We start from the raw sequence: 27,188 nt of genomic DNA on the forward strand, positions 1-27,188 counted from the left end.
AGTATAATCAGTTATACGAGACTTAAAATTTTGTTGGCCAATAGGGACATATGTGTCTACATCATTTCGTGATTATTCATATTTAGCAATGAAAAAATTCTATGCCAAATCAGTTTTACCCATATGTACCTATTATCTGGTCTCAACTCATACAATATGATAGATGGCCTGCCATTCTCATTCTGCACAGTTTTTGCATGATCCTTCTTTGCGAAACAGTTGCCCTTTTTATCATTCCCCAAACATCCTCACTGAGCTAGCTTTTGTTCAGCCTTCAAGATGCGGTTCCAATGTTTATTCTCTGTCGCAAAGCTCTGAGTCCCCCTCACACCCATCCTGCTTTCTGGATCAGGTCCTCTATCTATAATTGCTTCTATCAGAGCACAGCATTGTATCAAGATCAATATAATGTTATAGTTTGTCTTTCTCCTCCAGTAGACTTTGAACTCTGAGGGCAGAGATTTGTCTCATTTATCTTTGTACTGTGTATAGCACTGTGGCCAACATAACACATAGTAAGAGATCTATAAACAAAATGAATAAAAATACCAGAAATAAGACTTTTTCCCAGAGGGAACATTGAATGATGAAATTGTGGGAAAGTCAAATTTTCATACTGCTTATTTCTTTATGTGTATAGCTGTGGTACCACAGAAGTACTTTAAATGTCTTCAAACAGACACATCTGGTTCAAATAACTTGTCTAGAATTATCAAAGAGACAATATAATTAAAAACTAACAATGAGTTACTGTAACATAAGTTTTCAATTTTTTGTATCTGATTGTGCAATTTGTGGGAGGAGGAATGCCATCTTAGCTTTAAATAAAAGAGAATCCTGGGCTAACTCCTAAACTATTACACAATAGCTAAAGCAAGGTCATCTTCAGAAGTTTGAACCAATGTACGCTGTTTAGTAGCCCAAAGTTTAGTGCGTATAATAGAAATTGCTCTGAGAGACGCTTTGCTTACTAATCACACCCCTGCTACTAGATACTAGTAACAGGAGATGGTGAACGATCTTCTTTTTTCTCACGTTCATTCCATTTGTGATCAACTATATTCTTTTAAGATTAAGCTTCCAGATTATGTTTTCTAGGTCTGCTTCCTCAATCTCTACTGTTTGAGAGCAAGGTCAAAGGGCATTATAATACCTTGGTTAGAACTTCAATTTAAAAATATTTGCCATTTGCCCCCGCCTCCCATTTTTTAGCTTTAAAGAACGTGGCTTGTCAAGTGATTTAGCTTATGATAAAAGAAAATTTTAAGGCAATTCCAAGTGTATGACAAGCTATCTAGACACCAGTTTCTCTTGCTTGAAATTTGATTGTCTAGAAGGATAAATTATAAAAATTTGATTTAGGAAAAAAACAAAATGAGCCAACCCTGAGGGCCTACTGGTTAAAACTTGGCCGCTTTGCTTCGTTGGTCCGGGTTTGGTTCCTGGGCACAGAACAATACCACCTGCCTGTCAGTAGCCATGCTGTGATGGCAGCTCACATAGAAGAACCAGAAGAACCTACAACTATACACAGCTATGTACTGGGGCTTTGAAAAAGCCCCTGTGTATGGTGGGGCGGGGGGGCCTGGGAGAAAAAAGGTGGAAGACTGGCAACAGATGTTAGCTTAGGGCAAATCTTCCCCTGCAAAAAGAAGAAAAAAAAAAAAGACAAGAGAATGGAGAGAGACCTTTAAAAAAACAATTTACTGAAAAATATTTGCAAGTGCCTGAAATAAAGTCAGACAAATTTCCATATCAGGTGGAATCTTATTAGGAATCATGATTTCTTTCTCAAATAAGTTTTTCTGAATGGATTTATGATATTTATAAATATCATTTTATACTATTTATGTAATGTTTAAACAAGGTTTATAATGTTAAATAATGTTTAATTATATACTCCTAATTTATAGTGAAGTTTACTCCCATATTTTTTGGTCCATGGTATATTAGACATAGATTTCAATATTTTATTATTTATTCATAACTCAAAATGTGATGGAATGGCTCCTCTGTGGCACACACTGTCCTAAGCCATATGTAAATTGCATGGACAAGGGAGATATGAGGCTTGCTTTCGTGGAGTTTGCAACAATCTGGACTGAAACTTTCTAGCCCAGAAATATTTCTTTGTTCTTGTCATCCTTCTATCTGTCTTTAACAAAATCTTTAAAATTTGAGGCCTTTCAAGACAAAGAATACTAGAAAATCATTTGCTCTTGAAGGAGCTGGGATTGCTGGTCTGTCCAGCACGTGAGGAGGCAGGAAGGAAATAAGAGAAGGTGGGGAAAGTCAGTCTTTTCATAGCTCCTTTGAAAGTACTGAGCCTCTCTTGCTGGTTGCTTTCAAGGTTTTCTATTTGTCTTTGGTTTTCAGCAATTGATTACAAAGTGTTTATAGGTGTGATTTTGTTTGTATTTGTTCTGTATTAGAGTTCTATGAGCTCAGATTTGTAGGTTGATATCACTAATCAGATTTGAAAAATTCTCTGCCAATATTTCTCAAAGATTCCTTCTGTCTCATTCTTTCATATCTCCTTTTGGATCTCCAATTAAAGGTGCTAGACTTTTAGAGAATGTCCTGCATGTTCTATCCTGCCCATTCTTTTTCTTTCTGTGGTTCAGTTTTGACACTTCTTACCAAACTGCCTTTGCGTTCACTAATCCTATCTTCTGTACTGGTCTACTGTTAAAGCTATCCAATGAGTTCTTCATTTCAGATATTACAAGTTGCAGTTCTAGAATGCACATTTGATTTTTTTTAAGATTCTAATTCTGCATTTAAATACTCCATTTTTTCATCCAATTTGTCCACCTTTTCCTCCTTTTTGTTCCTATTTTCTTTACTACATTTATTGTGTTGCATATTAACTCCTACGTGTAAATATTCTCTGGATCTTGTTAATTACTTAATCTCTTATATCACCTTTTCCTGCTTAATCACATTTTGGATGATATATTGTCAGCCTTGACATTATATTGTTTTCCACTAGAGTGCTGAGTTTTGTTCTGACTGTCAGTTAAATTATTGGTAGATCACTTTGATCATGTGGGAACTTGACGTTAGACTTTGTTACAGCAGGGCTATAGTTTTACCCCTACTTCTAGGATGTCACATTTTTGAGCTTGGAACCCAAAGAGTAGACCAAGGTCTTTGCACTCTGGCTTAGCCTAAACTCCAATTTCTATCTCACCAGAACTGTGTGGTGTTCTCTACAGGGCCTTTCAGAATTTTGCCCTGTGCTTGTACAGCTTAGGGATCAGCCAAGCACCTGATAGGAATTTTTAACACAAATTTTTGGAGTTCCTACTCTGTTGTTCTCATTTACAGGACTCTCCTCTCAAATGCCATCTGCCTTGGGAACCCCAAACACTGACTCATATCTAATTGCCAGCAAGAACCATTGCTCTTTGCTTGGATTCTCTTTCTATGCATTGAGGTTTGGAAGATGCCCTCAGTGAGAGCCAGGAAGAATATGGGGCTCACCTTGTCTTTTCTTCTTCTTTCAAGGATTGGAGATATGCTCCAGTTGCTGTTCAGTGCCTACAAAAAGTTGTTTATGTGTTTTGTCTAGCTGAACTATTTATGACAAGACCTATATCAGCTAATCCCTCTTAACTTTTGATAATATAAATTCTTTCAAAATTATTTATCAAAAAAGTCCTTTTCAAGTGAAATTCATTATCTTTATGATACTACTCCATCAAATGATCACCTTCTCTCCCAAGAATGTTGAAGTGGGGAGTGGGCAGAATATTTTAAACTTACTGTGTTTGAGTTTTTATTTCCAACACATTAGCCCTGCCAGTATGATTTTTGACCTCTGCTCTGTGGTATCTTCTGTAAAAAGTGATTTTCAGTTCATTTGAGATAATAGGTTTATCTTGACTTTCAACGTCCTTAACCTCGGCAGCACCTGTCACTAGTAACAGCCATGCTATTCTTACTATTTTCCTCCTTGTATTATTTTGTATTTATAGTTCTAATAATATTACACTGACTCCTCTACTTCAAATACCCTGCAGATATTTACAGTTTCTCTTCTCAGAACATATTCTTTTTGTCTTCTCTCTACTCACTCTAATTGACTCCCATGGTTTCACGCATCACCACTAAGCAAATGACTTCTTTAGTCTGGAGTTGTAGTTCAAAACTTTCTCTCTGGGTTATGCCTCAAATATTAACTTCTTTGAACCCATGGAATTCTTGAAATACTGTTGGGCTGAGCATTTCTGCTGTTATTTTGTAAACAATTGAGAGCAATTTACCCAACGTCTGCAGGAACCTCTCTCTTCCTCCCAAATCCTTCCCCAACAAGTGCATACTAGTTCATAAGCTCCATAAAAGCAAAGATAGAGTCTTATTCATCTGCATAGACTTCACAGTGCTCTGGACATGGCTGATGAAGATTTTCTTGAGTAAATGTTTATCAATCATGTCCAATTGAAAGTCCTATTAATATCTCAAGTACAATTGTTCTGTTAGTCATCAACTAGATTTTGAGTGTGCCCTTTTATGGTTATAAGAGGTGAATATTTTATTATAAACATCTAGCACAAATATATCTCTTAGAGAAGATTTATTTGTTTACAGAAAAATGAAAACCTTGCTCAGGGTTAGGAATTGGAACTCCTGGCAGCAAGAAGAAAGGTGAGCAACAAAGGGGACCTTTTGATCTGCAAAAGAAGTGGTGAATGGGGGCTGGCCCCGTGGCCGAGTGGTTAAGTTCGCGCGCTCCGCTGCAGGCGACCCAGTGTTTCGTTGGTTCGAATCCTGGGCGCGGACATGGCACTGCTCATCAGACCATGCTGAGGCAGCGTCCCACATGCCACAATTAGAACAACCCACAACGAAGAATACACAACTATGTACCCGGGGGCTTTGGGGAGAAAAAGGAAAAAACAAAATCTTTAAAAAAAAAAAAAAAAAAGAAGTGGTGAATGGGGTGAGAGGAGTCAGGAGATTGGAGGGTGGGGTGCTGTGAGGGATTAAGTCAGAGGAAAACTGTAAAGACTGTTTAGGTAACAGGAAAATCCTTTCTATGACTGGAATCCATTTGCTCTGCTTTGGTATAGAAGCCTTTCTCATAGCCCTAAAATCTCCAGTTGGAACTGACTGCATTCATGAATAATTTGGGCAAGTGTTCTGTATTTTGTTTTACTTTAATCTTCAAAATCTAAAGAAGACTGTGTTTCTCATGTAGATTGAAAGATCAAGGGCCAGAGAGATCAGGTATCAGGAGACAGATGTGGCCACAGAACAATTTGCAGGAATCTTGGGAAGAGCTGTAGACTTCCACAGACTATGGGAATTCTAAAATATTTTACCTGGATCTGATGGCAGGGGAGGTCTCAAGTTAATTGCTAGACGATAATAGCATTTACTATATACCACTTTAAAAGTATTGTTAAGTGTACTTTCTTATTTTCTTGGTATATTTGAGCTCCTTAAGGATAGAATCATACCTTATACTTTTTTGTTTCTTCTTCTCCCATCTCTAAAACACAGACAAGTGACTTAGAGTAAAGTTTACAGTTGATCAGTTTGAATTAATGAAATGAACAAATTAATGAATTTAAGCTATTTCCTCACCTTTAGAGCCAAAAAACGATCAAATTATCCTGTTTTCAGAGTACTTGTTTAAAAATTGGGGGCAAGGAGGGAATCTTCTAAATCTTCTAAATGCTAATCATATAGATTCTGGGAAATGACTAGATCAGTGGTGTTTAGATTTTAGCCTGCTTCAGAATGCGCTGGAGTGTTTGTTGAAGCAGATGTTGGGAGCTCCACACAGTTTCTGCTTCAGTAGAGCCGTGGTGGGGCCCACGACTTTTGCATTTCTAACAAGTTCTCAGGAGATGCTGATGCTGCTGATCTAGAGACCACACTTTGCGAACCACTGATCAAGGCGATACATTAAGTGACCTTCACAGACAATATTGCAGGGACACTTTGTTCTTGAAATGCCTAAGGTATCCTTCAGTGCCCTGTTGCATAACAAGCAGAAGGTACCCATATTGTGCATCCTTAACTCTGTCACCCACTGAGGGTGACCTTAGGTAAACCATGAAATCTATTTGTACTTAAGCTGCTTCTTCTGAAAGGGTACATGGCAACTTTCATATTCTGAGAGCTCTGTCCAGTTTTTCGAAAATGAAAACTCTGACTGCAGAATTGAAAGTATGTAACCCTTTTATGAAGAACACTGACTAAGCTCTAGTGATTCAGTTACGGTTTTTCTCTAGAAGCTTTTGTTACAAGATTCTATCATCAGCGAGACCCTGGAAAGGAACACGCTAATACTGAGTATAACTAAAACTAGAAATCGACCTTGATCAATCTTTTTTGCCTTCTCTAGTACAAAGATATTGAATGTGTCTGATTTAGATGGGGCTTAGTCTCTCTCCTTCCACATCACACGAGGGCAGGCTGCATAGGAGAATGGAGCAGTTGCTTTGTCTGTCTGCCTTCTTTGTCTGTGCCCCAGGAGGACCTTAGCTCTTGGGGCCTGCGCACATTAATTTGGATAGAACGGTCATCCAAAATGAATGAAATAACTTCTTCCTAGCCCAAAGCCTCGAAGCAAAGGCATTTCCAACTCAGTATCTTTTTTCTGTTACAAAACAAGATTCATGTTTTAAATTCAGCCATGTGGGATAAAGATATTTTTATTCTATTCCTTCTCCAAAAGATTCAAATTTTCTAGAATCAGAATGTGGGGACTCTGTATATGCAAGGGTTAATCTTGTGGATTTATAACAGTCTCATAATTTGAAGCTGAAATCAAGGCCAAATATTAATTTTGAGCTTCTCTATATGGTGATATGTATGCAATTTAGTTAATTGTGAGCACTTGAAGTTCATTTTCTCACCATTAGTTTCCATACTTGTTCATTTTTTAATGGCTGATGCTGATTGATACTGTCTAGACAAAACAATTGATTATGTTTCTTACTCTGTTGTTAGGTGTGGGATAGATGGAGCTTTGAAAGAGGCTGGGTTCTGGGTTTGGCGCCCTTCGTCTATGAACTACTGCATGCCTTGCAGAAGGGACTCAAGCAGTACCAGGGAGTCGCATTTGCTGTTGGACAGCTCTGATTTTGAGTTTTCTGCTCTGCACCCTTGTAAGTTCTAAGCATTGAACTGGCGTTTGGACTCTGGCAGGCATGAGAAAATGATGCAGACAACAGACTGCAAAATTTTAATAAAAATCATGGTACTCTTAGAGCAATAATGTACTTGGTACTTTTCCTTGGTATTATGGCAGAAGTGTGTTTATGAGTTGGATGACCCTAGGTGCCATTTTGTCTGGGACAGTCTTGTTTTATGCCTATTTTCTTGACAAACTTATTAATAATGCTCTCTTTTGCTCCACAATGCCTCATTTTGGATGCTTAACATGGTCACTATATTTATTAGCAAGTATAAATCATACACAAAAAAACTACTTTTTTGTATGTTTATTAAAGAAGTAAGTTGTAAACATTTTCCAATTCCTTGTAAGCTTATAGTTTCTGAAACATTGAGACACAACAAGAATTTACTTCAGCAAATAATTAGCCTCTGATTTAAAGAGGGTTCCCACTAGACACACTGAAGGTATAATGGCTGTGAAACATGAGACATGGCATCTAGGTGACACCAGTCCTTTCTTCAGTGATGACTGAAAATTTATAACTGATTGTTTATATATCTGAACAAAAATGACTTGACATCATACTAAATACATTTCTTTTTTTCGAGGAAAATTAGCCCTGAGCTAACATCTGATGCCAATCCTCCTCGTTTTTGCTGAGGAAGACTGACCCTGAGCCAACATCCGTGCCCATCTTCCTCTACTTTATATGTGGGACACCTGCCACAGCATGGCTTGATAAGCAGTGCCATGTCCGCACCCAAGATCCGAACTGGAGAACCTGGGTGGTCGAAGTAGAGCATGAGAACTTTACTGCTATGCCACCTGGCTGGCCCCAAACTAAATACATTTTGAATTATTATTATTGCTGTCTATAGTGCAAATAAATTCCAGCAAATATTTTTGAATTATTCAGGAAAAGGGAAGGAATTGTTATGGTTGATATTTACAGATGAGGGGGTCCATTATGTATGGAAGAACAGAAAGTTTCCTTGTGAAAGGGGTCATCCCTCTGCTGTTCATTATCTATTTATGTTGATATTATCTAATTTGGTTCATTATCTATTTAAGTCATAGATACTACCTCACAGTATCAATAAACTTTGTAAGTTTGTCATAAAAATTATATTCTTGAAACCAGCTCAACACAAGGTTGACATAAGGGAAGCCATATTGTAGGAAAGAGACTATGTCGTAACTTTGAATGACCTCTGACTAACTAACCCAGCTGGATTTGCACCCCTCAGGAGACCCACCCGCTCTGTAGATTTTATGACCCTTGCTAGTGCATATACCTTCCAGCTGCGATAAGACTATAACTTTGTTCTTTTGAGTTCTTTAGGAATGTGATGACCCTCCAAACACAGTCTATGCTGATAGGCATCATCAATGAAACTGAAAGATCTGGTGTGGCAACTCCCAGTCTGTAACACCAGAGGGTCAACATTCCTAACCCCTCCCCTATAACCCACTGGCCTATATAACTGCTTCAAGATTCTGTGCCCCCCTCAAGATGATTCTTTTGGACATTAGTTGGCCATCTTCCCTCTTGCTAGCAAGCTGTAATAAAATGCCCTTTCTCTGCCATCATCCTGCCTCTTGACGGTTGGCTTTTGTCTCCAGGCGAGCAGATCATGCCCTTTGTGCGGTAACGTTCTGGCAAATTCTTTCCTGGTTTCAAGTATATGAAATATTTAGCACCAACTGTGTTTTTAGTACTTAGAATATATAAGGAAATAATTTAAAGTTCAGTAAACAAGCACAAGATAATTATACAAGTGGAGATTCACAACAAATAGGCTGTGTGATTAGGTTGCAGAACGTATATCTTGTTAAGTTTTAAAGGTATTTAAGAGGTGGCAACTAGCATTTTCCTGCTATTTGGGCCTTTAAACGATGGGCGAAATCCCTGTGCTCAGTGCTCATGTGCCAGATGTCAACCCTTTAGCAGCTATCATGCCCGGTGCCTGAACAGAACACTGCCAAATTTGCTGTGAAATTAAACAAATGGCACAATAAAGAACCTCCTTTTTATTTATGAGCCTATTATTCAGACTTAGGGGCCATTTTGCTCTTCATGGCATAAAGCTGTTCTCTGGAAATTCTGGGCAGAGAGACAGAGAGAGAAGAAATTGAAGTAACTAATGCTCTGAGAACATTAGAAGAAATTATGATTGATACAACTGGCATTAAATAACACCATTTCAAAAAATCTAAATAGCTACCAATTTTATAATTGTCTTTCTTAAGGCTAAATATTCAATTGGAGAACAAGTAAGTGCATGCTGGGGATTTTAAGACCCCCCTTTTCCCTCAGGAATATATTAAAACAGAGAGAAGCATGGAAATACTAGAATCTTTGCCCTCCATGTTCCTGGCAGGATGAAGGTAGCTAACCTTGACCAGCCAAAGAACTTGGCATCAGCTGAGTGGCGGCCTCTGGTTTCCTTATCCTCTCTTCCTAGACGTAGTAATTTTTCTTTTTCCATTTATCCAGGTCAGAGCAGCAAGTAGAACTTTTTACACACACAATTGTCATAGAAAGCTACTAAAATAATGATTTTTCTTGAAGCATTCTGGAGATATTCACTGAGCAAAGGGATTCCAACTGCAGAATTTTAGGCTAGAAGGAGAACTAGAAAAATTTTGTTTCTTCATTGAAGGAAGCAAGCTTTTCTCATGTGAAATTCAAGACAGGAAACTTTGAGGTTGTGTTCAATGATTTTAGGACCACCATAGAAGTCTACCACTAAAGCCCTTTTTGTCTGAACTCTCAGGGAAAGGGGAGGGTGTAAGACTGGAGGAAACGGAGAGCAAGAAAAGTTAGGCAGACTCAAGCTCACCCAGCTGGGAGCAAAGTCAGATCCCAAACTGGGCTCTCAACATTTAAGCCAGCAAACTTTCCTCTACGTAAGTACCTTCCATAGCTCAGATCCACAAACATTCTCAGTAGAAATATTTGCATGGAAACTAGGTAAAGTGAGTTTCCAACTATTTCAAAAGCCAAGGTTACTCTGCGTAATATTCAAATGAGCATTTTGTGAATACATGTGAATTACTGGAGATGATTCTTCTCCATCTGTTAAAATCTTATTCGTCTATAAAGGACCAGTTCTGCATTCTCCACAAACAGAATTCATCTAAATTCAAACAAACATACAAAAACTTCATACAAGAGCCCCACCCAGACCAATTAAATCCGTCTCTGAAGGAGGGGGATGCGGCCTTGTTCCTGGGAGGTTATGTGTACCAGTTTGTCAGGGCGGCTGTAACAAAGTACCACAGACTGGGGCTTAGACCACAGAAATTTATTTTCCCAGAGTTCTGGAGGCTGGAAGTCTGAGATCAAGATGTCTTCAGCTCAGCTGCTTCTGAGGTCTCTCTCCTTGGCTTGCCGATGGCAGTCTTCTTGCCATGTCTTCACATGGTCATCCTTCTGTCTGTGTTTTCTGTGTCCTAATGTCCTCTTCATATAAGGACACCAGCCATCTTGGATTAGGGCCCACCCTAATAACCTCTTTTTACCTTTATTACTCTTTAAAGGCCCTGCTTCCAAACACAGTCATATTCTGACGTGCTGGGGTTTAGACTATAACATATGAATTTGAGAGGACACAATTTGGCTGATGACAGCATGCATGGCTTCGAAGTCCTACTTCAGAGGATCTCCAGGCTGCTTAAAGGTACTGCATACCTGGGAGTGTTTGAAACAAACTTCATAATTTTGCTAATAACAGGCTGAGTCTTGAAGGCAGCTTCTATTGGAAGTCAGGAGGCCTGAGCTGCAAAGCAGCATGGGATGCTGGAAATATGCAGGATCTGTCAATGGCAAAGGCAGCTCTTTGACTGGTAGCTATATGAACTTAGATGAGTAATTTAACTGTGTCAAGTCTTACTTTTCTTATGTGAAAAATAGGGATAATATCTATCTCATAGATTATTTTATAGACTAATTATGGTAATATTTGAACTGATTAATATAGTGACTGACAGAAAGTAGTACTCGAATATTACTTAAAATAGGAGTCTAGTCCTGCCTCTGCCACTTATTAACTGTACACCTGTATTAATTTTCTATCGCTGTTATAACAAATGGCCACGAACTTGGTGGCTTAAACAACACTTTATTATCTTACAGTTTTGGAGGTCAGAAGTCTAACATGGGTCTCATTGTGTTACAGGCTCTTAACATCAGCCCTGATATCATTTCCCCCACATTGAACCCAGCGTATATGGGGTTAAAACTAAAACCCACCACCCCCTTTCCTGCCTCTCTAGCTCCACTCATATGTAAATACCTGTTTCTTTAAACTTGGACTCCTTGAACTTTACAACTAAATGGGAGTTGCAAATTGTTAAAAGCCCAGGTGGCCTGGAGTTGGAGGCGCACTAAAGTTTAGCTAATCATGTGTCCTTGAAGTTTGCCAGGAAAGCCGCTGTCTCAAGAATATCAAGGAGTGGAGGCTTCCCAGACCTCAACTCCTCCGACTCCTGGCGCTCGAACCCGCCTCAAACAGGAAAACGAGACAACGGCGAAGGACGCCCACCGCCTGCCATCCTCCTGCTATCTCACCAAGCAGCCTCTCAAGGCCAAATGCAGGCTGGTGGAAAAGCACCAACCTGTACAAGCTGCATATTCCCCCTCCCCTACCCAAAACCCCAAATAAAAATCCCTACCCATTCCTCATCGGGGAGCTAGCAATTTTTGAGGCATGAGCCCTTGCTTTGCTCTCTGTGCCTGGCATAGTAAAAAACTTTCCTCTTCCACTGAGGACTCTGTTCTTGTTATTTGGATTGGCATCGGCCTCAGGGACCGAACTTTCGGTTACAATTGGGCTAAAATCAAGGGGTTGGCAGGGCCCTGTTCCTTTCTGGAAGATCTAGGGGAGAATATATTTCCTCGTCCTTTCTGGTTTCCAGACGATGCCTGTATTTCTTGGCTCATGGCCCCTTCCTCCATCCTCAAAGCCAGCAATGGTGGGTCTAATGAGTATCTCTCTGACCCTCCTCTGTTGTTGTCACACATTTCTCTGACTCTAGTCAGAGAAGATTCTCTGCTTTTAAGGATCCATGTGATTAGAGTGGATTCAATTGGACATCCAGGATAATTTCCCCATCTCAAGGTCCTCTACTTAATCACATCTGCCAAATCTCCTTTGCTAAGTAAGGTGACATAGTCACAGGTTCACAATAATGGGAGCCATTATTCTGCCTACCACGGTATCCTTGGACACATCTTCTCTGAGCCAATTCTTTAACAATAAAATGGAGATATTACTGTCACTGCCCTTATCTTGAGAGGTTTGTTGTAAAAATTTAATATATGATTTTCTAGTTGAGAGTAACAATACTTCAATGAATAAAATCTCTTATCTTTATTCTACAGACATATAAGAAACACGGACTGATTCTCAAAGCCATAAACAAGAATTCTATCAATTCTCCTTACGTTGTGGTAAAATTCTTACCTTTTCTTTTTTCCTTTCTTTTCTCTTATACCTGGCTGCTACCTCATTGATTCCCTTTTACTCTAGTGATAGCTGTCTCTATTTTCTGAGTTCAAGTTCCTGATCTGACTTTGGAAATGTACCACAATGACTACCACATCTTTTAATTAATCAAAATACCTCCTTCTCCAATTGTTCTTAAAAAAAACTCTGCAATTTGGACATGGTCCTTATCTATTAGATACTAAACTTGATCCTGAGATTAATGCCATATTCTAAGATTCCTGAAAACTGGAGTTTATGGAGCTGGTTCTAAGATCAACTGAGGATATAATTTGGAAGGACACATGAATTTTTTTCTTGGTATGTTACTCTTCTCCAATAAACATGTAGAGGTAAGTGCTTGAGAAATAAAGCAAGAACTAATACATCTTATACTTTAATCTGATATATTCATACTATGGGGATTGGAATTGGCCACCCCAAGATATGTCTCTTTGGCATGAGGATTATTTGAGGCTGATTGCTTTTGATAAACTGGGACAGGGAAGGAGGCTCTGAAAAGTAGAACTTGCTTGCCCTTTGTTAGGAGACATTTATATTGTAAAGGAAATCTCTATCTGTAAACGTGCCTGCCTCTCTGTACCAGGAAGAAGAAAAGAGATGACTTGTCTCTAGAAACTCTTAATCAATGGGGAAGGCAAGGATTTAAATCTGCATTTTGTTTACTGTACTTGTGTGGTAATCTCTCATGATCGACTCCCTCTCCCAACGTTGGTATTTCTTTAAGGATTAAGCATCTTTCCTTAGGTTAGGAACTGATTGCTGTGCTCACCTGTGACCACCCAGCTCAAGACAAGAGTTGCTTCCTGTTACGCCCACTGAGATAGCAGACCCACTACCTGCTGTGCCCATCAAGCCTTGTGCCGACAGGGCAATCCTGTGACTATTGTGGGAGGGACATTTCAATCACATGTGAAACACCCTGTTTGGGGGTATATAACCACTCTGTGCACCCAACTTCTTCGGTGCCCTTTCTTCCTTCGGGAGGAAAGGCCCCGGGCCATGGTCCTCATAAAGCTTTGTTTAATTTTCTCTTGCTATTCTGTCTCATGTGAATTTAATTCGTTCTCTGGCCAGACAAACCCACTTTGGATAGAGGAAATGTCTTCCTCCCCTACAATACAATATAAAATAGTACTTCAGAATTTGGATTTTAGGGTCAAAGATATTGGGGTTTAACCTGTGGCAAGCTATTATTTAGTAGCTAAATGATATTGGGAAAGTTTTACCTTATATAAACCTTTATTTCCTCACCTGTTAAATGGTGGTAATATCTAACTTGTAGGTTTGATTTGGGATTAAATAAAATAATGCATGAAATATATTTATCACAATGTCTAGCAGACATGAAGCACTCAATATTTATTAACTTTTGTTTCTATATTTTGCCTTCAGGTTTCCAAATGGCTGATACGAAGAAAATGGAAAAGAATAATAATTTAGATTGATAATAATTAGTGAAAATGAGTTTTTCTTTTTTTATGTGAAGACCCAAAGACATTTATAGGAGGCAGACATGGTGAGCAAGTTAAAAACTTTTAACAGTCTCCAGGTGTCTACCTTTTTCCTCCCCACCAATGATAGTTTCAGCTTTTCTCCATCTGTTTCTTTCTTTTTACTGCCCAGCAAAGGAAATGTCTATCACTTTTAGATTTGTCCTTTCGGTTTCTGGAGAAATGGGTGAATGGGAGAAAGAGATAGAGTGGGGGAGGTGGGGGTTTTTTGGAGGATTTAAGCAGAAATGTGCCAGAGGAGCAATAGTAGAAATAAAAAGAAGAAATGGCATTGAAAAAGTACTATTGTGAATTACATATTCACTTCAAGATGTTAAGAAATACAATTAAGAAGTTATTATTTTGAAATTAGGTTTTAGTTGTGAACCTATTCATTTGCTATACAGCAAATTGTGGTAGGCTCAGGTCATGAAACAGCAAATATTGAGAGAGACTAAGAGAGAGAGGAAAAGAGAGACTGAAGGAAAGTCTAGATTTGAATTGGGAAAGGGAGGGAGACGTAAGACAAACTGCTCATTACAAAATTGTGACTGAGGCTGAACCCTGCAATGTGAATTGGTTGTATCCATATTCCACGACTCAGAGTTCAATTGAAGGTCACCCTTTAGGCAGGGCAAGACCACAGATCAATTTGCTAACCTCAGATTCTAAAAAGTCTTAACAACTGGTTTATTTTGGGTCTCATGGAGACGAACAACTGGCTTTACTAACAGGACATTTTTAAGCTTGTGGTTTGGTTAGAATCAGGGCTCAAAACTAAGCCTTGATTGTGACTGAGTGGATACAGACATGTCAAATAAAATGTGACATTTTCATCTTGGACAAAGATCGCAGATTATACGTTCCTGAGTTTTAAATTTTGGCTTTATCACTGGGCTATAATTCTAGATCTGGTATGTTGTCCCTTTTTTTCACTCTTTTCTGGAAACTGGCAATTTTCATCCAAAGACTGATCTTGTGTCAAAGTAGCTGACGTCTGTTGTCTCTTATTTATGAATCAGATGGTAGTTTGATTTTTTGGAAGCTGCATCCTCAGAAGCTCATTAATATAGAAGGTAAATGTTATAGGAACTAAAAATTGGGAGAACTACAATTATTACGCTTTCAATTTAAGGCAACATACTGCAAATGAGTGCCAAGAGTACCGTGTTCTCAGGGCTATGGAAACCACAATCAAAACAAGGCATGACTCCTACAATTAAATGAATAATGATCTGGCTCACAAAGCTGACAAAACATAAATCACCACAATGCAAATTAAAAAGTGGTCATTATAAGCTGAGTAATTTGTGAATACAAAGAAGGAAAAGGAGACAGCTCAGTGAAATGTTCATTGAAAAAGTGTTATTTAAGCTGAATCTTTAAGATTACATGACATTTATTTTTAATACTGCCTATGGCTTATTTGTCTTATCCAAAAAGTTATGCATGTGCAGGTTATCTGGGAAACACCAAAACTAGTCCTGCATAATCCAGTAAAAGACAACCACACTAGTATTTTATTAGTCATTTTTTCTTTTTATGCATAGTTTCACTTGGTTGAGATTTGTCTGTATAATTTGTCTCTTTTAAAAAACGCCATAAGCACTTTCCCATGTTTTGAAAGATTTTGTCCATAATATTGCAATGTCTATATAAAATTTATTTGCCTATACTATAATTTTAAACAAATCCCTAATTATTGGATATGTGGCTTCCTTTTTTTGTTTTTGTTTGCTCTTTTGTTTTTTGTTGTTGTTATGAGATTTAACGGTGCTATTACCTTAATACCTTTGGGATTAAGTCTTTGCTGCATTTTTTTATTTCCTCAAAATAGTTTTCTGGAAATGGAGTCTGGTGTGTAAGCACTTGAAAGTATAAAGGGGCAGATACAGAAAAAGTGTTCCAGGCACAGGTAACAGCATAATCACAGGCAGGCTATTTTGTGAAAATAACTGTGGAAAAATAACCTTCATCTAGAAAGATGACTGTGGATGTAGAAATGATTTTCCACAGGGGTCCTATGTTAATATGTGAACCCAGAGTTCTCTATATACAAAAACAAAAATGAAGCAGAAGTCTGTGAGCATGTTTTATATGACAAACAACATTGTGAATCCCCCAATACAGTATTCTACAGAGATAAGACGCCTCCGAATGGGAGAAAGAGGAATTTACAGCTAGTCTGGGTGTGCAGAGAGTTATGAATTATAAGTAAAAAGTGATTTTAAGATGGGATGGGGGAAGCTGTTATTTGTATTACTTGCTAATAGAGAGAATCCAGATAGCTACACAGAGTATCCAGAGGTTCTGATTCAAAAACCATAAAAAGGGAAGAGCTAATGTTGAGGCATGGGACAAATAAAATTCACACAGAGAACCTGAAAAAGATCTTATTTTTTTTAGGGACAAAATAGGAATAGAAGAGGATATATGGACTGGAACAACCAGGAATGGACCCTCAAGGCAGTTTCTTTGGGTTAGAACAGAGGGATTATGGGAAAGACCTTGGGAAGAATTTCTGAAGTGCTTTTATAGGGAGCTGAAGCTTGGCTGCTGAGTGACACAAAACCACATCAAATCTAATAGGGATAAATACCAGTGTGTCACAACCCATCCACAAAGAATGGAGAGCCGAGAGTCCTTACCTGGTAACAGCTGTAAAGAGTGGAAAACACCAGGCCAGGCTATGTTCTTTAGCCAGAAATGATGCTCCTTTACCCCTGGGTGACAGCAGCAAAGAGAAGCACATCTACCAGCACACTGGTTGTTTCACATGGAGCTTTATTTTGTTCACTTCACTGGTTTAGGAGCAAAAAACACCCAGTGCTGGATCCCCATTCTCCTAGAACTAGAACCACTGTTTCTGATAGAGAAACCAGCTAGCTAGGTGGAGGCGATCTTGACACCAGCCAGAGAGGTTGGCAGCACCAGCCTACTGAATACTGTGAATCGTTTAAGGATGAATCTAATACCCACATCAGGACAATCAAGGTTTGTGGGGTTTCTTTTTCCAGCAGAAAATAATACCCCAAATTCTCCTTTTCCCCTGGGCTGACAAGTACCTAGTTTTTGTTGTTGTTGTTTTCTGTTTTGTGGACAGAGAAGGGAGGGACAGAATCGTGCTTAATTCCCTGAATCCATTCGTGCCGGAAGCCCTTATCCCTGACCTTTACATTCATGCTTAAGCCAGACTGCATAGTTTCTGTGAGCTATGACTAAAAATGTACTGACTAATACAGGTCGTGTATTCCTTATGTGCCACAGAGAGGAGTTTATTAAAGAGGCAGTATTTATTTGGAGGACTCTCTGATGAAGAGAGAAAATAAAATATATTGTACTCCGTCTTGAGCCATTAGGCTCAAGTTTCTGAAAGTCCTCATGATAGACAAACTTGCCCTGAAAAAGTTCAGGGACCTTGTTTGTGTGATGAAAACAAGACTAGATGGTCAAATACACTTATAAGTATTAAGTTCGTAAAAAATCAAATTTAACATTGAATAAACATAATGCTATTGATTTTTAAACTAAGCTTTAGCGTAATGGATATTTTAATTAATTTCTATATCCTATTCTTTGCTTGCTAGAAATTTTTAGGTTTATTGCTCCTCTGTACTTCCAATAAAGTGGTTGTAAATTTGCCTTGCTTTATTGCATACTAAAAGTATTAAGTCTAAGCCTCCTTCCAAATGGTCGAGACTTCTAGATTTTATGACTTTGAGTCATCGGTGCCTAGATCCAAACTCCTTCCAATGATGCATCATAATCTGAATGCTTGAGATGGAAAAAGCTTCAGAGAACTTTCTTTCTTTCTTTTTGCTGATGAAGATTGGCCCTGAGCTAACATCTATGGCAATCTTCCTCTATTTTGTATGTGGGATGCCACCACAGCATGGGTTGATGAGTGGTGTGTAGGTCCACACCCGGGATCTGAACCTGTGAACCCTGGGCTGCTGAAGAAGAGGATGAGAACTTAACCACTATGCCACCAGGCTGGCCTCCCAGATAAATTTTGTAATTATTTCCCCATGTCTTTCCCAACACCCAGGTTGAACAATTTTCACTCTTCCCTAGATAACTTTAGGCTATAGCACAAATCACCAACCTCTCTAGGTAAAATTCAGCCTCGGCACCTCCTCACAAGTTCTGGAGTGCACTGCTTTTTCCTCACTGCAGGGTAAATTGCAGAAGCCCCTATTCTTGTTCTGATGTCACTAAGGTTATTTAGCAGTTTAGCTATCTACAGGATGGTGGGAGAAACTGACCTTCTGGGATGCTGCCTTGGAGGCATCCGAAATTAATGTATCTATCTCCTTTTCTCCATGCCTTAGATGAATTCCTGCTCAGTTTAAGTGAGGACTGCCCATGAAAGGAACCTGATAAAATGATGCCAAGGCTATTTTAAGACAATATCTACTCTGGATACAAACAAGATGATTACAGAGACTGTAGTATTCAGGTGTATGACGGTGGCCTGAATTCTTTATACCATTTTAGTTAAACAAGTATCATTATAAAGTTGCAGATGAGATGCTTCATTGGAAACTCAGTTTTATTCCGTCTCCGGAAGCTATACAAATTACCCAGGTGCTTTTGACAAAGCTCTTACAACTCTAAAATCATTGGAGAACTCTGGCTCTTGCACAGTCATGTGAAGATATGGCACATCCTTTTGTAGGGCAACAGAAAAAGGTAATAATTTAAAGATACTCCACCACTCCAAAAAATTCATAGATTCTTTAGAAAATAGATACTTGATATATGTAATGTAAGATTCTCGTTCTGCCTCATTGGCCCTACAGAAAAGCTGGTCATTGTACATTGTGTACATTGATGTATACAATCATCACTTAGGGAGTTGGTTAAAATGCAAATTTCTGGGCTCTGCTCCCATATATTCTGGTTTGGTAGGTCTGGAGTGGGTCTAAGATTTAAATTTTAAACAGGCTTCCCAGATGACTCTATTAAGAGTGTTCCTTGGGCCATATTTTGAGAAACATTGTCATGGGGAATAGAGTGCTCAGCTGTGTCGGGATAGCCCAGGATTCCTACAGTCCCCCTCAAGCTGTGTAGAGATGGGATCTGATGCTTCACTATTAGTGTGCTCCCAACAGGTTTTGACCAAGATGGTACCAAGAGAAAGCACTACTTTCTTTTGGGTTCAGATTTTTTTCCTCCATGATTTAGCCTTGTCTCTTTAGAAAGGACATGAGTTGCAATATGGAAGTAACATTTGGTGGGTTGGCAGTCCAGAGTGTAGCTTAGTTTCAGTTTAAGCAGAATTCAGATGTAGCAATATGGTTTGTTGGCCAGTGCCCAGTAATTACAGTTGGTGAGAAGGGTTCCAATATGCTTTAATTGCTCATGATGTTTTATGGTCATGATCAGTTCATTTATCAGCATCATATATCTGTCCAGCATAATTTCTGTTCTTCACTCTGACTCGAGATTTTAATGGATTGTTTCTGGCCAAGTTGGTAGCTGGAGACAGGATGTTGATTCACTATTAATAATTTCAACTGGGAAGACAACCACAGCAGCATAACTTGTTTGTTTGTTTTGTCGTTGTCCCTGAGAAACCTGGATGGATAGTGCTTGGCATGCTTTGTTCTTACATATCCTTTGATTGTACTGCTTTTCTCCTGTAAAAGCTTTCATTTGGTACATTGGTTTGCTTGGAGGCATCATATTTACTATTAACTAGAGACTGGAGTAACAAAGCTGAGTTAGCAAACTAGAGACCCCCTTTTTCCAGAAAGTTAATATGGATGTGAAATGTCTTAATTTTCCATAGAAAAATAGTTTGACAAAGGTTGTATAATAATTAAATCTCAATTTGCCTATTAAATATCTTGTTTTTTATATTTCTATTTTTTCCCAAGGTCTGGTGGAATAAGTCAGCTCTAAAAGCTAGCAAAGTGAATTTTAAAATTCAAGTTGTAAGTGATGTCATTTGGCTTAGGGACAAAAGCTGAGCAGATAAATGGAAGCTGGATGCCCCTTCTCCTGAGGGAAATGGAGGAGGACTAGCATATTACTAATTTGGCTGTGGTAGCTGAGTTTGTTATCGTTTGTACTGCTGACTTAACTACTTCATACAATGAAAATGTAGTAATAGACAAGAGTTACTCTTTAATCTACAAAATATGCCCTGTTTTTAGCTTGGTACTAAAAGTGAACAGGTGGCATCATTTTACGTAGTAGACGAAATCCGGACAATGCATTTGCAAATGGAATTTTTAGTAAAAAAAATCATTTATTAAATTTTTTGGAGGTGGACAATTTTTAAAGGGAATTCTGTAGAGATTCCTTCTTAAGGTAAAGTCAGCAATTCTGTTTATAAATTCAAATCCTAGTGTTTCCGTTTTAAAACAGTATAATATATCAGGGGTCAGGAGAACGTAACCTAGCCATCAAGCGGACCTGAGTTCTAATCCCAGCACTATGTCATTACTTTGCTGTAGAATGAAGAGGATTGCATTATGTGATTTCTAAGAACACATCCATGTTTAAAATTTTAGGATTCTAATTTCAATTTTTTAGTGAGTAGATTTATTCAAAATCAAGGAGGGTTAAAACTCAACAGATTTTAAAATATTCTAAAGCTACACCATCCAATATAGTAGCCACTAGCCATTTTGGCTATTGAGCTCTTAAAATATGGTTGGCCCAAATTGAGGTGTGCTGTCAGTGTAAAGTACACAGCGGATTTGAAAGACTTAGTACAAAAAGTTGTGAAATATCTCATGAATTAATAATTTTATATTGATTATATGTTGCAATGATAATATATTAGCTACATGGAGTTAAATAAAATATATTAAAATAAATTCCGTGTGTTTCTTTTTTACTTTAAATGTAAACCTTTTAATTTAAATTGGGGCAATTAATAACAATCTAATAAATTTAAAATAGAAACTGTTAACTCCCATATATGGCTTACACTATATTTTTATTGGGCAGCACCACACTAAAGGGACAGGATATCCTACAAAGGAACCCTCCTGAAGAGCAGACAACTCTCCCTTTCCGATGGCAAGCCTTGATGATGTAGAAGGGGTTCTTTGAAGATAAGATGAAAATATTATTTCCTAAAGTAGTTCACAGAACACTAGTCCCATGAGGTGCATCACCATCACTGAGTGAGTCTAGGCGACAACTACTGAGTCACAACATTCTTTAGCATAATGACAGCTCACCATAGTCTTGCTATAATGAAACTTGCTTTTCTTTTATTAACATGCTGTTTTTCAAATTCATTCGAAATGGAATCCTCCTTTTTTTTTTTTTAAAGGGACAACTAGTAGCAGTCTATAGACTCAAGAACATTATTTTCGGAAATGCTGGCAGGTTAGATAATCACCAAGATCCTTTTGTCTGTTGTGTGTTTATAGACAGTTGACAGGCGCTCATCTCCAATAAATTGTACTTGCTTCTGTGTCTGCATGCTTCTTTTCTAAAGAATCCTTCCTCTATTCTATATAAAATGTTTCTTTTCACTTTCCTAGGGTATTTGAATTATCACTTGTTCAATGTGTTAGTGTTATTAATCATCCTTTTAAAAAACTTCCTAATTTGCCCCACTCACCAAGGAAGGTGTATAGTGAAGGGTTCAAGGGACAGGGGGATACCAGAACGTGTGGAAGAGATGAGAGGTTACTGAAAAGATATTTGCCCCTTTTGGAATGTTATGTTTAATGTATTCCTCACCAAGAAAAGTGCTACATTATGGGTTAAACAGGCTGCTATGGACTAGCTGTGAGACCTAAATATGATTTATAACATTGTTTTCCAGGGAAATTGCATCCAGCATTCCAAAAAGCCAATTTACAAGCAAATGTTAGGACCATAAATTGTAGTTGGACACTGCCAGTGTATAGATTGACTCAGAAGCTCAGGGAATAGAAGCAATCAGTATCCTCTATTTGTTTCAATGCCCTACCTGGCTTTTCTCAATAAGCCCCATGCTTCCCCAAACAGTGAGAAGATGGAGATGATGATAGAGTGGGAGTTTTTATGAAAATGTTTATAGGGTCTCTCATAAATCATAAAGGAACATCAAGAAGGCATCATCAAGCACTCCCCTAGGTCACTAAAGAGTGAGGTTTTTATTCTTAAAAATGCTTGTTATAGAACAAACCAAATTATTTTATTCTCTCATAAAACGTATAAATATTGGACAGACACATACACATATACACACTCCCAAACTCAGCAGTCCAAACACTCATTCATGATTCCTAGGGAAAAATAAAGTGGTTTTTGGCTTCACAAGAAAATATAATGACACATTCACTTGCAATGGGTCTCTGTTGACTGGGGTTACTTCAGGTCAGTAATCCTGAAAAGGTATAGGAACATGGAGAGTTGAAATGAAATTATTATTTTAAAATAAAATATTGATACTTTATTAAGAGTGGAAAAGATGCAAATTAAAGACCTATTCTGCAATATTAATTTGTTTATACAGATTTCAGAAAGGCTTTCTTTGACTTGCTCTCCTTGTGAATGCCCGAATGAAAGATACGTTTCCTTTTCTAATAAGCATTTTTGAAATATAATTTACATACAAATAAACCAATTCTATGTTTACAAATTTATGAGTTCTAGAAAACCTAGGTAGTCATATAACTACCACAACAATCATGATATGGGATATTTCTATAACTCTAGAAATTTCCCTTAAGCTCCTCTGTGGTCTATTCCCACTTGCTACCTTCAGACTCTGGTGACCACAGATCTTCTACTATCTTTTTCCTTTTCTGGAATTTTGTATAGATGGAATCTTATCATATGTGATATCTTGTGTCTGGCTTCTTTCACTTAGTATAAGCTTTGAGAATCATTCAGTAGTTTGCCTTTTTTATTGATTAGTGGTATTTCATAATTTGTTTATTCATTCATCTATTGATGGAAAATTGAGTTGTCGCCAGTTTTTGGCAACTGTAAATGTTAGCAGAAAGGTCTTTATGTGGACATAGATTTCCATTTGTCTTGGGACATACGAATAGAATTGCTGAGATGTATGCTAAATATATCTTTAACTTTATAATTAACTGCCAGACTGTTTCCCAAAAAGTCTGTACCGTTTTGCATTCCCACTGGCAACGTGTGAGAGTTCCAGGCTGAGGACATTCTCACCAACATGTATATTGTCAGTTTTTTTGAATTTCAGCCATTCTCCTAGGTGTGTACTGATAATACATTACAGTTTTAATTTGCATTTCCCTAATGTCTAATGATGACCATCTTTTCATGTAATTATTACTTGCCATTTGTATATCTTCTTTGGTGAGTTTACCTATTCAAAACTTTTGCCCACTATTTTACCCAGATTATTTGTTGTTATTGAGTTCTGAGAGTTCTTTAAATATTCTGGATATGCATTTTTGGTGAGATATATGTTTTCCACATATTTTTCTCCAAGTCTGGCTTGCTGTTGTATTTTCTTAGTCTTTTAAAATGAAAAATGTTTAATTTTGCTTTTATTTGTGCTTTTGTATTCTAGCTAAGAGATCCTTGCCTAACTAAAAGTTACCAAGATTTTCTCCTGTTTCCTTTTGGAGGTTTTATAGTTTTAGCTCTTATGTTTAGGTCAATGATCAACTTAGAATTAACTTTCGTATATGATATGAAATATAGGTTGATGTTTATTTATTTTTCAAAGGGATATGCAATTGTTCCAGCATTATTTGTTGAAAAGAATATTCTTTTTCCATTGGATTATCTTGGTACTTTTGTCAAAAATCAATCAAGTATATAAGTGTGGTTCTAAGTCTGGTTTTTCTATTCTGTCCCATACATCTCTAAGTCTATCCTTACACTAATAACGTACTATCTTGATTAGCGTAACTTTATAATAAGCTTTTAAAAGCAAGTAGTATAAGTTTCTTTTCAAAAATTATTTTTTGGGGGCTATTATTTTGGCTATTCTAGGTCCTTTTGCATTTCAATATCAGTTTTAGAATCAGTTTGTCAATTTTACAAAATAGCCTGCTAGAATTTTGATTGAGATTTTGTTGAATCTATAAATCAAGTTGAGGAGAACTAATATCTTAACAATATTGAGTCTTCCAACTCAAAGACATGGCATAGCTCTGCATTCATTTAGATCTTCTTTAATTTCTCTCAATAATGTTTTATAGTTTTCAGGATACAGGTCTCTCTCTTATTTGTGACATTTAGTCCTAAATATTTCATGTTTATTGACGCTATTGTAAGTGGATGTAAAAATCATTTTCCAATTTTGCTTTGATAGTATATAAAAATGCAATTGATTTTTATATACTGAATTTATGTCCTCTGATCTTGCTAAATTCATTTATTGGTTCTAATAGTGTTTAGTTTTTGTAGATTCCTTAGGATTTCCTATACAAATGATTGTGTCAATTGCAAATAAGAACAATTTACTTCTCCATTCACTTACCTTATTGCACTGTCTAGAACCTCCAGTATAATCTTGAATAGAAGTGATAAGAGCATACGTCCTTGCCTCATTCCCTCTCTTAGGCGGATAGCTTTGAATCTTTCAACCTTAAGTCTGATGTTAGCTTTAGAAGTTTTGAAGATACGCTTTCTCAGAATGAGGAAGGTCTCCTCTATTCCTAGTTTGCTGGGAGACTTTCTGGCTTTTAACATCATGAATTGGTATTGAATTTTTATAAAATTATTTTTATGAATCCATTGGGATTATTATAAGGTTGTTATATCTTCATTTGTTAAAATTGTGAATTGTATTAATTGATTTTTGAGTGTTAAGCCAAACTTGCAATTACTGGTATAAATCCCTTTTGGTCACAGTATATGTGTATGTAAATCTTGTTTTGACTTGCTAAAATCTTAAGGACTTTTGTTTCTATGTTCATAGGGGACAGTGGTCTGTATTTTCCTTTCCTTGTAATCTTACATTTCAGGGTTTATTATCAGAGTATTATTGGTATCAGAATAATGTTGATTTGGATTTTTTTCCTTCTCTAATATAAGAGGTTCGTGCAATCAATTTTTCTTTAAGGACTGCTGTAGCTGCACCCCCAAATTTTGATATGTTTCCATTTTTATTCTTTTCAAAACATTTTCTAATCTGTCATTTGATTTCTTCTTTGATCTACGGATTATTTAGAAGTGTGTTGTTTAATTTTCAAATATTTGGCCTTTTCTCAATCATCTTTCTGGGAATAATTTGTACTTTAATTCTGTTAAAGTCAGAGAATATTCTGCATAAATTCTTTTAAATTTGCTTAAGCTTATATTATGGCTCAACGTGCTCTAGCTTGATGAATGTTCTGTGTATACTTGAAAAGAGTGTCTATTCTGCTTTTGTTCAGTGAAGTGTTTTGTAAATATCAATTAGGTTAAGTTGGTTGATAGCATTGTTTACATCTTCTATATCCTTACTGATTTTTTTTTATATTCATTCTATCAGTTGTTGAGGAAGAAGAGTTGAAATATCCCACTATATATATTTATCTATTTCTTCTTTCATTTCTATCATTTTTTCTTTATGTATTTTAAGGTTCTATTATTATGTACATAGACATATAGAACTGTTATGTCCTCTTGAATTGACCCCTTTATCTTAATGAAAGCACTCTCTTTATTCCTCTTAATTTCCTTGCTCTGAAATCAGCCTTGTCTGATATTAATGTAGCCCTTTGAACTTTCTTTTGTTAGTGTTTGCATGGTATATATTTCAGATTGTTTTACTTTTAACCTATCTGTATCTCTATTTTTAATGTGAGTTCTCATAGACAGCATATAGGTGGCTCTTGCTTTACCCCATCGGAAAATCTCTGCTTTCTAATTGGAGTATTTAGACCATTTACAATTCATGTAGTTATAGATATGATTAAGTTTATAGTTGCCATCCTGATCTTTGTTTTCTATTTATCTCACTTGTCCTTGGTTCCTTTATTTTTCCTTTCATGTTTTCTTTTGGATTATTTCTTATGCTTCCCTCTTATATTGACTTATTAGCTACATCTCTCTCTTTTTTTTTTTTTTAGTTTTTAGTGGTTGTTCTAAGATTTACAATATACACATTCAATTTATCACAGCATACCTTTAAAATTATATAATTATATTTATCATTCTTATCTTTGTTGCCCTGTACATGTGTTTCCATCTTCCCTATCCTTGGCTGCTTTTACAATTTTCTTTTTGTCATTGCTTTTCAGGAATTTGATTTTGTTGTTCCATCGCGTTGTTTTCTCTGCGTTTTATTCCTTGAGGTCTATTGTGTTTCTTGGAGCTGTGGGTTTATAATTTGGAAAAAATTCAGACACTATTTGTTCAAATAGTTTTTCTGTCCCACCATTCCTCTCTTTTATTTCTTGGAATCCAATTGTGTCTATGTTAGATTGTTTGATTTTAACTCAGAGGTCATTGATTATTTCTTCATTTTGGTCTTTTTAGTCTTTTTCCCTCTCTTTGCTTCATTTGGATCTTTCCTAGTGCTATGTCATCAAGTTCACTGGTCATTTCTCTAAATTCTAAATTCTAATCTACTCAGTTTCTTATTATTTCAGATGTTGAATTTTCCATCTCTAGAAGTTACATTTGGGCCTTGTTTATATCTTTCATATCTGTCCTCATTATGTTCATGTCTTTCTCTACCTTCTTGAGCATATGAAGCATATTTATAACAGCAATCTTAAATTCCTTATTTGTTGATGTTATCATCTGTCATTTCTTGGTCTATTTCTATTGGTTGATTTTTCTTCTATTTATGGGTCATATTTTACTATTTCTTAGCATTCGTGGTAATTTTTCACTGGATGCTAGACATTGTAACATCTTGTTTGGTGCAGGATTTTGTTGTATACGTTTGTATAGTGTGTTGGGCATTTTTCTAGCACAAAATCAAGTTACCTGGACTCAGTTAAAAAAATTTAAGGCTTGCTTTTAAGCTTTGTTAGGCAGATACTTAGCAATCTGGTCTCAGGCTAGTTTACACTCACAACTGACACAACGTCCTATTGAAGTCCTATGTATTATCTGATGCCCTGTCCACTCCAGCTGGTGGAAATACAAACTATTCTCAGACCCATGTAC

At 37.1% G+C, this 27,188-nt stretch overlaps 1 long non-coding RNA gene across 1 annotated transcript; it reads left to right on the forward strand.

Annotated features, from left to right (window-relative positions):
* The first annotated feature begins 6,075 nt into the window (after positions 1-6,075).
* LOC139083354 (uncharacterized) lies at positions 6,076-17,778 on the forward strand. Its single transcript, XR_011539998.1, has 4 exons — positions 6,076-6,180; positions 6,967-7,124; positions 10,679-14,164; positions 16,545-17,778. It is a non-coding gene; the product is annotated as an uncharacterized lncRNA (long non-coding RNA).
* Positions 17,779-27,188: the final 9,410 nt, after the last annotated feature.

The sequence above is a fragment of the Equus przewalskii genome, chromosome 5 (genome assembly GCF_037783145.1).
Source record: "Equus przewalskii isolate Varuska chromosome 5, EquPr2, whole genome shotgun sequence".
Lineage (NCBI taxonomy): Eukaryota > Metazoa > Chordata > Mammalia > Perissodactyla > Equidae > Equus > Equus przewalskii.